The 13,445-nt window shown below is 37.4% G+C and overlaps 1 long non-coding RNA gene across 1 annotated transcript; it reads left to right on the forward strand.

Annotated features, from left to right (window-relative positions):
• Positions 1-5,628: 5,628 nt before the first annotated feature.
• LOC145979318 (uncharacterized) lies at positions 5,629-9,564 on the forward strand. Its single transcript, XR_014440773.1, has 2 exons — positions 5,629-5,732; positions 9,284-9,564. It is a non-coding gene; the product is annotated as an uncharacterized LOC145979318 (long non-coding RNA).
• Positions 9,565-13,445: the final 3,881 nt, after the last annotated feature.

The following is a 13,445-nucleotide window of genomic DNA, read 5'->3' on the forward strand; positions in this document are numbered from 1 at the left end:
TCTATATCGAGCGGTCCTGAGTGTAGGGGATTTAGGTGTTTCAAATTCCTGTTTTTTCATTGTCGGAGCTTGAGGAAAACGGGAAGCGAATTACGAAGATGCCTAAGTTGGTGAAAAACACCCCCAATTGCCTTTTCGAACATATTATCGGTGCACACAACGCTTGAAAATTGTACACCACGATTGTATCGTTCCTGTTGTGTCCGGAAGGAATGAAGAAAATGTGCAGTACGTCGTCTTTTTTACAGCACGATTTCCCCACACTCACGAACCGGTGATTTTTGCCGAATTACACAATTACACGAGTATACGAGTTCCCAAAGTACAGTCCGAAGTGATATTTCGTTTAGGTTTTAGGCACTTCCATCACTAATTTAAGGCTGACGAACCACAGATGTGGCTAACGTTGTGTCTCGTATATTCCTATCTGAGTCCACTGATTCAGAAGAACAGTTCTTTTGAACCAAATCAAACCACCGTCTGCGTACTTCGCCAAGCACAGTTTTTAGCGATTTTCGTACAATTATTCACAACCACGGAACCGAGTTACTTACATCGGACGTCTCAAAACTTCCGAAACAATAGAAAATATCCGGATAACAATAGACCTTGATTCTTCGTACCGTAATTAGCGAAAAATAGAGAGCTCAACGCAACACGTCCGACTCACTTATTACCGCCACCGTAAGTTCCAACTCTAAAGTCTCCAAGGAAATCTCATCAGAACGTGATTCAAAATTTCTACACAATCTCTCGTAGAACTACTTGCGTTTTCATGAGGGTAAATCCAAATTTAAATCCACAGAAATACACCTGCCTCACTATTTCTATGAATGTGGACAAAATGCATTCTGTTTATTCTCTATATAAAACAGTCGCATTGAAAAAGTTCTCTCTCAAAAAAATCTTCGTGTTGTCATTGACGAAAAACTTAACTTTAATCATTACAAAAACTACTAAAAGAACCGCACGCCTCCTTAGCGCTCACAATTACAAAGGTTTTCATGTATTTTTAGATATTCTAATATCTACCATTCTAAAGGCCAGTTAATTAGATCTGATAGTCGCACATTTTAACAGCTTGTAGCTCATCTCAAGAATTCTAACCCTGATTACCCTATCTTTGTGTAAAGTGAAGTAGATAGTATTTGCTTCTTATATCAGCAGGTTAACTGAATTGTGTATTAACAAATCAGTAAATTTTAATAGCTTTGTACTATCTGTATGAGAGGTCTCAAAATATTATCATAGTAAGGAAGCCAGTGGAAGATGCCTCCTATTTTTATGGATCCTTACGCCCATGTACGTATGTTCGGACACACACATATACACATATGAACCGCATGTAGGATGTACATATGCATTAATAGTTGATATGAAATGTTTCCAGGAAGGATATCCACAGCGAATGAAGAAAATATTTGTATTAGGATTGAGTCCAATTGCTGTGAAAATTGCCAATATTTCACTACAATTTCTGAAAGAAGAAATTAGAAAAAGGTAAGTTAATTCTATGGATATATTTTTTAACCAAGTGTGACCATAGAGATCTGTTGGATCATTTCATAAATGATGATGTATTTTCATATGTGATGGAAAGAATCCAATGCATTCCTGGAATGCATGATTTAATCATTTTCAGTGTTCCGAATTGTCATTCTCAAGACCTTTTCAATCCCTAATATGAAACAGTCAACGAACTTCGGCCAAAATGCTCATTACAGCTCTTCCTTATTCTCGTCTTTCTAAAATGGGTATAGCCGGAAAATTTTCAGAAAGCAAAGACTGTTTTACGAACTATTTATTTACAACATAAGGCTAATGAAGTCCATCTTTCCAACACATAGCAAGGTTAAGAATACACGCAGCTATTTGAATGGTAACAGACAATCAGATGTCACGTGAGAGAATGAAGAAACGACATAGATAGCGTAGTGATCACGTCCCTTGATTCACCAAGCATTTTCTGTTGGAATCAGAGAAATGCTTTAAATATGCAGTGAAGAGCAAGCTTATTGAAGAAAGTACCTACTGCTTTACAAATACAATAATTATAATTACTGAGATTGAATGATAACAATTGTATATTTAAGAATAAGTACTATCAAATAATTTTTAAATGTCCAGACTACTTCTCGCACAGAGCAGACTTGATTTGAGGAGTAGTTTAAGAAGGTAAAATTCGTCAACGACAGAAGGATGTTGAAAAAATATCATATTTCAATCGCTTATCTTGAAATTCCAACGTTACAGAAAAATCAAAGAAACTGAGTAGATGAAAAAAAATATAAATAAAATTAATTATTACAAAACAAAAATTCTGAAAAAATATAGCTTATTTAAGACATTTCATACTCAACAGCACAAAATTAAAATTAGAAGATATCTGGATTTGAAATCACGAGGTCTTTTTTCCTTGAAGAAAGTGAAGGTCACACGCATGCAGATTAACAGCTAATCTGTATAACTACGCACAAGTACCTTGAAACACGAAAGTGATTGCGCAAGCAACCATTTTCCCATCTTTCGTTCAGATTCTCACTGAAGATCGTGAGAAATTCTAATTACTACCTATAGCACAGTACTCTATAAGATAATTTATATACAGTAATACCTCGCTAATCCGGACCCCGAAAAGCCGGACTTCGCTTAATCCGGACAGGCAAAATGAAAAAAAGCAGAATGCAAAGTTTTAAATCTGGCTAGAAGCACTTCGTTCTTGCATTGCTTTACATTTTACTCTACTGTATAGTGTATTTAGGCCTATGCCCTTTAAATACACCATAATGAACGTGTTTTGTTTCTATGAACGGAGTTTTAATGCACTTTCTACTGTTCTTTTAGATTATTTAGTTAATTTAAGTTAATCCGGAATTTCGTTAAACAGGTCAACTTATCCCCCCCAATTAAACCGGATTAAAGAGGTTTTGCTGTATATAAAAATGTATGTGTGTATATATGTTTGTTCCGACATAAATCGCGAACGCCTGGAGCAATTTCAACCAAACTTGGTACACATATGACTTACAATGTGGAAAGAAATACTGTGGAGCTAATACATCCCTGAGACCCTTAGGGGTGGGGGTGGGGGTGGAAAGGGATGACATGTGAAACGACCGATATTAGTGTGGAATCTATAGTTTTCGGGCTAGCTAAGATGAATAGTGACACTCCGGATGGGGAGGGAGGGGGAGACATGTAAAACGACCACAATTAGTGTGGAATCCATGGTTTTCGGGCTCGCTATGATGAATAGTGACACTCCCAATACCGTTCAACTCCAAGACACTCCTGGCACCCTTAGGATAGGGAATGGGAAGAGGGTGACATGTAAAACGACCGATATTAGCGGGGAATCCATATTTTTCGGGGTCGCTATGATGAATAGTGACACTCCCAATGCCGTTCAACTCCACGTTCATTTTCCACTATAGTTATAATTCATTATTTTCCTGTCTAATAGAAGATTGGGATAAATAAATAAACGGACAACGCCGGGCAATCAGGTAGTATTTAATATATTTCTCCTAAACTCTTCGTAATTACGTGATTTCTCTCTGGTGAACAACAAGCAAGTGCAATATTTACGACCTCACAAAAATCTCTGTTTCGTTCTTAACATTCAGTATGCCAGTCCCCCGTGGTGGAGTGGTTAGCACTTCGCGCTACGACGCCAGGGATCCCGGGTTCGAATCCTGAATTGGGTATGGTTGTATGTGAGTGTCCATTCATCAATTTCATCATATCATCACTCATCACCATCTTCGCAAATTAGCCAAAAGTGACACAAAAGGCGAAGTAAAATAAAACAAATCAATCAATCTATTAACATTCAATATCTCCAATATTATTCCTTATTTGCTTCATGTATGAAGCAAGATTGTAAATCTTCCACCACTGTATATTCCGTCGAGTAAATTGGCCTGTAGCGACGTTATTGGGTCTATTTCATGACCTGTAGATAATCCAGCAACATGACATAAACACTCGAAACATGAGTAGAAACATCACATTCACAAAATATCAATTCACGAACGCACAATAAATGCAATCAAATGGGACTGCACATTCACCCAAATTTACTTCATGTACTGGCTACAATAATAAACTATAAATATATTTTTAAAAAATTGTTGAACTTACAAGCATGTTTTAACGAAAGAAAATAATAAAGAAAGGAAACAACCTGCCCTTGTTGATAACCTAATTCAACATTATTATGTATTGAACTTATTTACTACATACACTCCAAGTGACAATTTAATAGATCCTTTATGAGATCTATTTAAACCTTATTAAGAAATAACACCATATTCACTTTTGCATCTAAAATATTATTGAGCGATATAACTAGGTAGCTATATATTGAGGGACTTCAAATATGTTGGGAAATGACATATATAAATATGAGTTTTGAGATACTTTATGAAGTAGCAATAATAATAAGAACCACATTTCTTCGTAGATTTCTGCTTATCTTACTTGAAAGTTCTCTTATTTTTTTTAACTTAAATTTATTTTACCATACTTATTTAATTGATCACCAGCCTCATTCTCTCCGTTCCATTTCCTTCTCCCTCTTGTGTCGGATCCTTTGCAACACCTCGTTGAATCAGCAGAGAAATACAGGGCATCCCACTAGCTTTCGAACCCGAAAAAAGAGTTATAATTTCCGAACGAACATACATAGGAAAATTAAATTCAGAATACTTATACCTTGTTTCATGCTGAATACGTGATCGTCACAGCAGGTGCTGCAAGTGTCTTCCCTGGACGTCCAGACATGTTTATACCCGGCGTTCCATATTGGGAAAAGTCCGATGTAGAGTCTCCGGTGTGATCTCGTGAATCGCATTCTCGATGTTGTTTCTCAACTCTTGCAGTGATCGTGCATTGTTTCTGTAGACACAACCTTTAAGGAAACCCCATAAAAAGAAATCCGGAAGTGTTAAATCTGGGGATCTTGGAGGCCACAATCCTTTGGAGATGATTCAGTCACCAAAAAAGGACTCAATTTCTGCCATGGCACGTTGGAAGTATGGAATGTCGCTCCGTCTTGTTGGAATTAACCGCGACGCAGTTATTCATCATCCAGCTGGTTCACAAATGCACTGAAGATGTGTAAGTAAACTTGTGTGTTTACTGTATCTTCAAAGAAGATGGGTCCAATGATACGCTGTCGGGAAATTGCACACCAAACTCCGACCTTCAATGGTCCTTTAAGGCGTCCAAATTCACGTTGAACGGTCTGATACGATCCCGATATCCAATATTTCATTACAATGAACACGCGTTCTTGTACGGTGTACCGATCCATCCTCGCGATGCAGGGACTCGCGTCACACTAAGCCACACGCATCACTTCCCCTGGCGCCACCTACCGTCTTTGTTTTGACACGTGCGTTTATTTTCAACTCTGCCTCGTGTTCAGCATGAAACAAGGTACGTGTATTGTGAATTTCATTTTCCTATGTATGTTTTTTCGGAAATTATAACGTTTTTTTCGTGTTCGAAAGCTAGTGGGACACCCGTTACATCGTACATGAACATATTAGCTATGCTAAGCTCCAGTGTGTTGGGAATTCTTTAGAAATATCTAATTACAAATAGGGTTTATTTGTAGGTTGTATTTCTGGAGGAGGATAGAATGGAGGAAATGTACAAAGTGATCCCTAAGAAGATGCTTCCTAAGGAATATGGAGGATTCGCTGGGTCAAGTTTTGACATAAATGGTAAGTTTTCGAAAGAATATTATGCGTGGTTCAACAAATTTATAATTGATGAAAACTATAAAATTGAAAGTAAAAATATAGAGAAATAAACACATAAGGTAAATTGCATTAACTACTCATAAATCCAAAGTTAAGTTCAAACAAGACAAGTATACTGTAATCAACAAAGATCGTAATTTCTTATTATCGAAAAATGAAATTAAAGCATAGCTATAATAACAACTAGATGCATATAATATATATTATATCTTTGTTTCCTTGTTTCATAGTTTTACGCACGTATACTCTTGTAGTGAGCTCAAAAGATTCATACTAAGTTAAATTATACTATTACTATATACGACACATGTAACTAATTGAGAGAATAAAGTGTCATAAAATTTATGATGAATATGCTGGTAATTGAAGGGTTTTTATTAAAAGTGTGGTACTCTTCCGAGTAACTTTTTTATAAACTGTGGAAATTAAATTTATTAAATAAATAGATTTCTCCAAGTTTAACCCCTCCTACTCTCAGCCGAAGCGTTCTCCAATGGACCTTTGATGATATAGATCGTAGCGTTTCACATAGATGTTGCTGAGAACCAAAAATAATCAACTCTTTGATCATTACTACCTCTTGCCCTGTAATCAAGTCGTACTGTCTTGTTTTCCCATGGCTGATATTGCATGGTACGTCGGACTAGATTTTACAATGAAGTTATGTTCCAGTTAGCTTATTTAAGAATAACGTTAATTTAAAACATACTATGTTGCCTACTGCGTGCACGGAGGATCGGATAAATAAGTCACATATGCTTTCAAGTCTACCTAACAATATCAATTCGAATCTTCATGTTCTGCCTTTACGTTTTACCACAAAACATTATTAGTGAATAATATATATTTATTGTTAGGGATCTTCATTTGGTCACACAACTGATATTTTTTCTATTAATTCACTGCGAATATTGACAAATATAACATTTTGCTTCACAAATTGAGATGATTTTAACGGTGACATTTTTTTGGACTTTCGAACAAACCTGTACTTGAAAAATAAAAATGTGAAAGTGGTGCCAAAATGTTGGAAAACTAAAGTTTTTTTTTTTTTTTTTTTGCAGGTTTGAGTAACGTGGCTGTAGTGTGGCAGTGCCAGTGCCCAGAAAACCGGAAATGTTCACAAATCTGGAAAAAGCTCAGCATGTCCTCTGGTATCACGAGACCCGGTCACCAATAGCAGTGCAGAGGAACTTTCAAATGTACAGAATTCTTTCGTCTAGAATAATCTGCCATCAATAAGTTGGTATTTAAAAAATGGAATATATACCTTCATTCCCAAATCCTGTCAAGTCCAAGAAACATTGTATAAAAAATGCAACCCGATGTCAAGAGCATTAATTCCGGATTCCTTGGCACTGACACAGCTACACTACAGCCACATTACTGAAACCTGCAACAAATAAACTTGGTTAGTTTTCCAACATTTTGGCACCACTTCCACATCTCTACATTGCATATAGCGGATATGAATAAAGTTTGTAATCAGGAAAAGACTTCTGGGACAACCGGTATTACCCGTCAAGAAGCTTGCTAAACTTCCTAAGGCTCACCTTATAGACAATTTGCTACAATATTTTTATGAATGCTCATAGAGCATATGACCATAAGGTGTGTAGTACCTGTAAATTCCGCCATTGTGTGAGGGCAGCACTGCCAAGTGGCATCAGCTGACCGGCGGGGTCGAGTGATTCACGTCAGACACTTGCAGTACAGACTGTGAGCGGTGCACGATGTTTGTGTGCAATCCGTGTTTCGAAGTGGGCTGGCGTTAGTACTCCGTAAAGCTGTAGTATTCGTGTACTATGTTTGCTTCTTATTTCATTTTGTGAAATAAATCTGTTGTTCAGCATATGGGCTTTCTGTGCAGTGTGGTGATAAGCAGATCAGATCCATGTATATTGTGAATATTCATTGAACATCCATTAGATATATAGAAGTGGATGTCAAGAAGTCGTCCCATTCTGGATATGCATTGGACGTTCATATGATATCCAGAACTGAATATCTAAAGCTCATCCAATTACGGATATTCAATACAGAGCTAGATCTTTTCCAAAGCTAGATATCTAAAACTCATCCAATTCTGGATATCCAATATCTATCTAGAACTTATCCAAAAGTGGATATCTTAATGGATATAAAAAGGATGTGTTTCGGATATTAGGAAATTGAACACAGATGTGTACTCATATGTTATCGTGCAATTGAAACAATAATTGCACTTTTTCATTTGCGTTTATGAACTTATTTATTATTACTAGTGATTGAAATATTTTCATCTTAGAATCAGAGACGTTACAATACAATGGAGAGTAAAATCGAGTCAATACTCTCTCATAGTGTCACAAATTTCCAAGGGATATTCATTGGATATAAGATACATTTGTAGATATCCATTATCCGTCCATAAGAGCTCCCTACCTGGATATTCAGAGGACTACTCGTGTGGCCTTCCTGTGTCCCAGCGAGTCAAGAATGCGCGCGCAAATCCAGGTGATAGTGCTCTGTGTCTCGATCGTTGTTGCCAGTTTGAATTCAGGAAGTTACGATATGTGTAGGTGGCAGTGAAGAACAAGCTCAATACTCTGCTATTCACAAGAATATAAGAAATTCCTAGGATGTGTAGACGTGTGAGTGTGGGCTTGTTGCGTCCGTGCGTTGTGTGTATATGTGCGTGTGTGCTTTTTTAGAGACACAGAGAGAGAGTGTGTGTGTGTGTGTGTGTGTGTGTGAGAGAGAGAGAGAGAGAGAGAGAGAGAGATGAGTGCATGTTATAAACATATGTGCACAAACCTATCTAAATATAGTCCAGATGAAATCTCCTTAGATCCATAAAAGTGTCCTTACTAATGGAGACTATTTTTGTACACATGCGACATCTTAAGCATTTATAGAATTCAGTCCATGAGTCATCTATTTGAAGTCTACTTGATGTCCTAATAAGGTTATTATATGTAAAAAACAATTCTCTGTTATATCCATATAATGCTAGGATAATGTCCAAAAGATGTTCCAATCTATTCAATAAAGCATCGTGGAAACATCCTTTTTAGATCCCAATAACATCCAGAACATGTTCGAAACTACTCCAAAAAATGTTCTTTTTACATCTAAATAATGTCCAGATAGTAGTCTAAGAAATTTATTTTTCGTATCCATACAAAATCCAAAGTACCTACAAACATTTCTAAATGAAAGCATAATGCGCACATAACGTCACACTTGATGTCCAAAATATATCCAAAAGTGATCTTGAAATGTCCGTAACATATCCATATCTGGATATCCCCTGGATGTCCACGCTGGATGTTCACGTATGCGGACAAATGGACATCATGAGGACATCCAGTAGATGTCTATTGGATATTCCTGGATCTATGGATATCCAGAAATTCCAACAGGTATATCCAAGAGATATCCAATGAATATTTTTTGGATCTCTGTGTGCTGTATGCATGGTTGGCAGTAATTTTCAAAACTTCTCTCTACATGACCTTGAATCTTTGCAGATAGTTGGAATAATGAGCTGATCTCAAAGAGAACGTTTCTGACAGAGATGGGAAGGAAGAAATCAGACGAATCCAGGAGACCAGGAAAACCAAGAAATACGAGTGACATTTTGGGAATTGAAGGTTCCTTCAGGCAACTCGCTGTGGACTGAATCACTGGAACTATCAAATAATTTCCATTAAGGTTAGAAGCAATAAGAAGGTTGTTACATGTGTTTCATACAAAATCTGGAATACCTCGATGTTACGAATGTGCATTAAGGAGTAAATTTTACTTTATGTTCAACAAAAAATATATTTATAATATCCAATTCAAATGCATTCATTCGTTCATTTATTAACCATAACTACGAACTGCTAATCACAAAACTACTTTGGATGGGTCCATCAGACCGCTGTTTTGATATTGAACTAAGAACTAGCTGTTTTACCAATTTCAATTTCTGACGCCTTTCAAGTCACGTGACATAGTATAGTAATATATATTGATGCATTCATTGGTTTCATAAGCATAAACTACGGTAATCATGACTGTGAACGCTTAAGGGGCAGATGGTAGAGCAAGATTACGTTTTATATTCCCCATACAATCTCGCTGACAGGCTCTTGGCAGAGAGTGGAAAGATTTCAAAGAATGTTGACGATGTACATCTTACCTCTCGGCCAAGCGGTTGAGCGTAGACATCAGGCGACGGAGCATCTAGTCCTGAGTTCCACAACTCACGGTCTTCTTGCCCGTGGCAGGCGACAAAACACAAGCTGGTCTTGGAGAGATAGCCCTTGAGAAGCCTGACCTACGGCTGTGACCGTGGTACTGAGGCTGGTCAACTCGCATATGAACTGTACATTTGCCTTTGGCGAAAGCAACGTCTCGGAGTTCCGAGCCAAGCTTGAGACCTGAGAAGTTCAGGAGGTCTTCGCCTGGCAGCTGGTATTCTCTTAGAGCTTCTACTGAATTCTGAGGTCTGACTAACTCCCGAATTCTAGTGCCTAGCTCTTTTAAGCTGCTGGCAAATACTCCCTAGCTGCATGCTCAGCTCTTCCGTATTGGCCAGCCGATGACGGGTTTGAAACCGGCAGTAACGAAGTATGCAGAGCCTCCTGATGTCATGTGCTTCCGCTATTTGTGGAATGTTACGCTGTGCAGTGTATTGTTGCTTGACCGAGTACTGATGTCTGGAGAGAGAATTTTAACTTTTTACAGAGTCTCCCTTGAATCGTTCCACATTCCCCTGCTCGTTTCGAGTATCCACATGTCGTGTGGTTACTCAAAGCCTTGACAAAGATTATAGGAGGTTTATTTAGTTGACCCCGAAAAAAATGTTACATAGAAGTACGAAGTAAGGTAGCCGTTGGCCGATGGATTACATAATTGATTGTTGAGAGAAAAACAAAATGTAGCTGATGTATACAAAAGAAATTATTCAATATGTTGCAGTGTCCTTTCACCGGTAGTGTTTCTGTGCTAGTAGCACTGACTGTATTTTACATATTTTTTTCTTGTATTTAGCTTACTATGAATACCCTGTTCCATGAATAGTAATAGTTTTTTACATCAGCTTTTCAGTATTACTTGCGTAAGATACTATGAATTGTTGAAACTGCTTGATGCAAAGTGCAAGTCGTTAAGCTTAAAAATAATTGTTTAAAGCTTAAGTGCATGAATTAAGAACGACTTATGATATTTTTTTGCACACTGTGGTTCGGAGCACTCATATATTGTAGTTTTTGTAGCACTTGCATACTGTTGTTCGGAGCAATTATGTGTGTATGCCATTGTGTTGCATAAAATAGCCTTAAGTGTGTCACGATGGGTGACGACGCCGCGTGGCTCCGTCTCAATGCACTGATTGAAACACAAGAGGGGGATTAGAGTTCTGCCGACGGTGCTGGTGTTCCTGTGGCCTACTTCCGGATGGAATGACATCTGTCCCTTAGCAGAGAGTTGAGGCGATTATAGAAGAAGAGTGTGAGAAATGTATTCTTGTGAGTAAATAGACTGTGGGGGAGGGTTGTGATTCACTTTGAGGGTTTTAGTTTGCGTAGTTACTGATGGGACTGGGTGAGTTTGGTGTTTGGGGATTGCCATAGAGATTGTTTGGCTAGGAAGCGGGTGGTACGAATAGGCGAGATAACGACGGCATAAGTGTACTTATTGTTGGAATTTCTTAGTTCTTAACCATTCGAATGGGTTTTCTACAAGTTCTGGTTTGTAATATAAGTAAAAAGAGTTTGTAATGATCTTTAGAATTACAAATAACGCAATGGATAATTAAGACGCAACGTGACTTGGGTATTGAAGGAGAACGTGGGGTAGAAGAAGAGAATGGACGAGTAAATTGGGCGAGATTAATGAAAACGATCGATATCCGCTCAATCATGGACGTAAGAGTTAAACTGAATAGCACGATTTGAGCATGAAAGTTAACTTTGGTTATTTGATAAGAATATGGAGTCGATGGAGGCTTTTTACGAAGGATAAGTGAATTTATTTTCGGCTTACGTGAATTTATGATTGATATGCGCAGCGACTATGTAAGTACTTAAAATTCTTTATATTTAAGTGACTACCAGATGCTGATGTAAGGATAATTGAGAAAACCACAAATCATCGCATTCTGTATTATGCTAGCATTGGTGTGCAATGGGTTATGGCCATAACATATTCCCGTAAACGCAATGCCGCAAAACGTGGTTGGTAAAGAAAAGATTCTCAGAGTAGCTACGTGGAAAGTATATCGTGGACTAGTCATTTATAAACATTTACCAACAAGAACGGTAATCTATCCATATTGTCTGTCAAGGGGTATTAATTTCTTAATCATTGGCTTATATACAGCGCAAAGGCGTAACTAGGTCAAGGTCACGTGACGTAGGTTAACATATGATTTAGCTATTATCAAAGTAGATGTTGAAATGTCAGCAAAATTCGTTTTTTATGTAACCAATGTCTGATTTACAAACACAAGTCTTATGATATTTTCAGTTTGAATTCCGACTGAGGTTCATTATTTTTTATTAGGCATCCATATCTGTTAAAGATGCATAGAGTCGGGAAAGATTGTATCAAAGATATACCGCTATCCTTTGAATGCCAGTAAAGTATTAACTGTCACAGATCTGTGTACTTCTAGAAAGTTGTGAGCAGTGTCAATATAATTGTTTCATACAGGCACGAGTAAAAATGTCGGTAGATGATATTTAATATATGGCCTTTGAGCAGTGTTGATTAATAATTGTGAACCTTAATATACGAATTCTTTATCATGTTTATTGATGAATAAAGTTCCTATTCTTAACTTGCGGTGTTGCAATTTAACCCAAAGGATACCTTAGTGTGTAGAATATATTAGCATCTTGTGTACTAATGCCAGTTTCTTTCCAGAGGGTGGGGGGACTCCCACTTCCCACTTTTCATCCTGAGAATTGTCTGTAATATTGGGATTATGATGATATCTAGGGGTATATATTACTGTTAAGAAGTTAACCAGTATTAGCTGGAATTTGTGTTCACAATATCCGGAATGTTCAGTCCCATTGTAATTTCAAGGGAGACCAGTATGGTCGCATAGGCCTTAAGTAAAGTTCCAGTGTTATCTCTCGTGTGAATTGTCAGTGGTTTTGATCCCAGGTGGCTTACCAGTTTAGTATAACCATTCACTTTGAAAAATGAAATTTCAAAAGCATGAGATTGCTTAAAATAACCAGAGGGATTATTTGAGATTGGTCTAACTCAGCATATAGGGTGTACCTAAAAAAAGGGTACATATTGGTTAAACGAGAAAGTAAGATAGTTATATGAAATTTGATAACTAACAACTTGAAGGCTTGATCAGATTTGGCTTAACTTAACGTACTGGGTGTATCTAAAGAAAAGGTATATTTTGTTAATAAAAAAAATGAAAGATATTATGAATTGTTTTGTATGATAGGCTCCACATTACCTATAACGAGCGATTAGTCGACAACGAAAGGTGGTTTCCCTAGGAAGTTTATTAAGTTTATTTGGAATCAGTTTCTATATACATAAGTTTCACTTGTGGCTCTCCAGTCATAGCTTCTAGCACTACTGGCGAGACCAACGAGAACAGATTGAATAGTTTAGGAATTTAGTTGGGAGTTTCGGGCAAGCTTGAAATATTTGTTGGTGGTTCTTGTCACG

Source organism: Lepisma saccharinum, chromosome 26 (assembly GCF_977018435.1).
Source record: "Lepisma saccharinum chromosome 26, izLepSacc3.1, whole genome shotgun sequence".
Lineage (NCBI taxonomy): Eukaryota > Metazoa > Arthropoda > Insecta > Zygentoma > Lepismatidae > Lepisma > Lepisma saccharinum.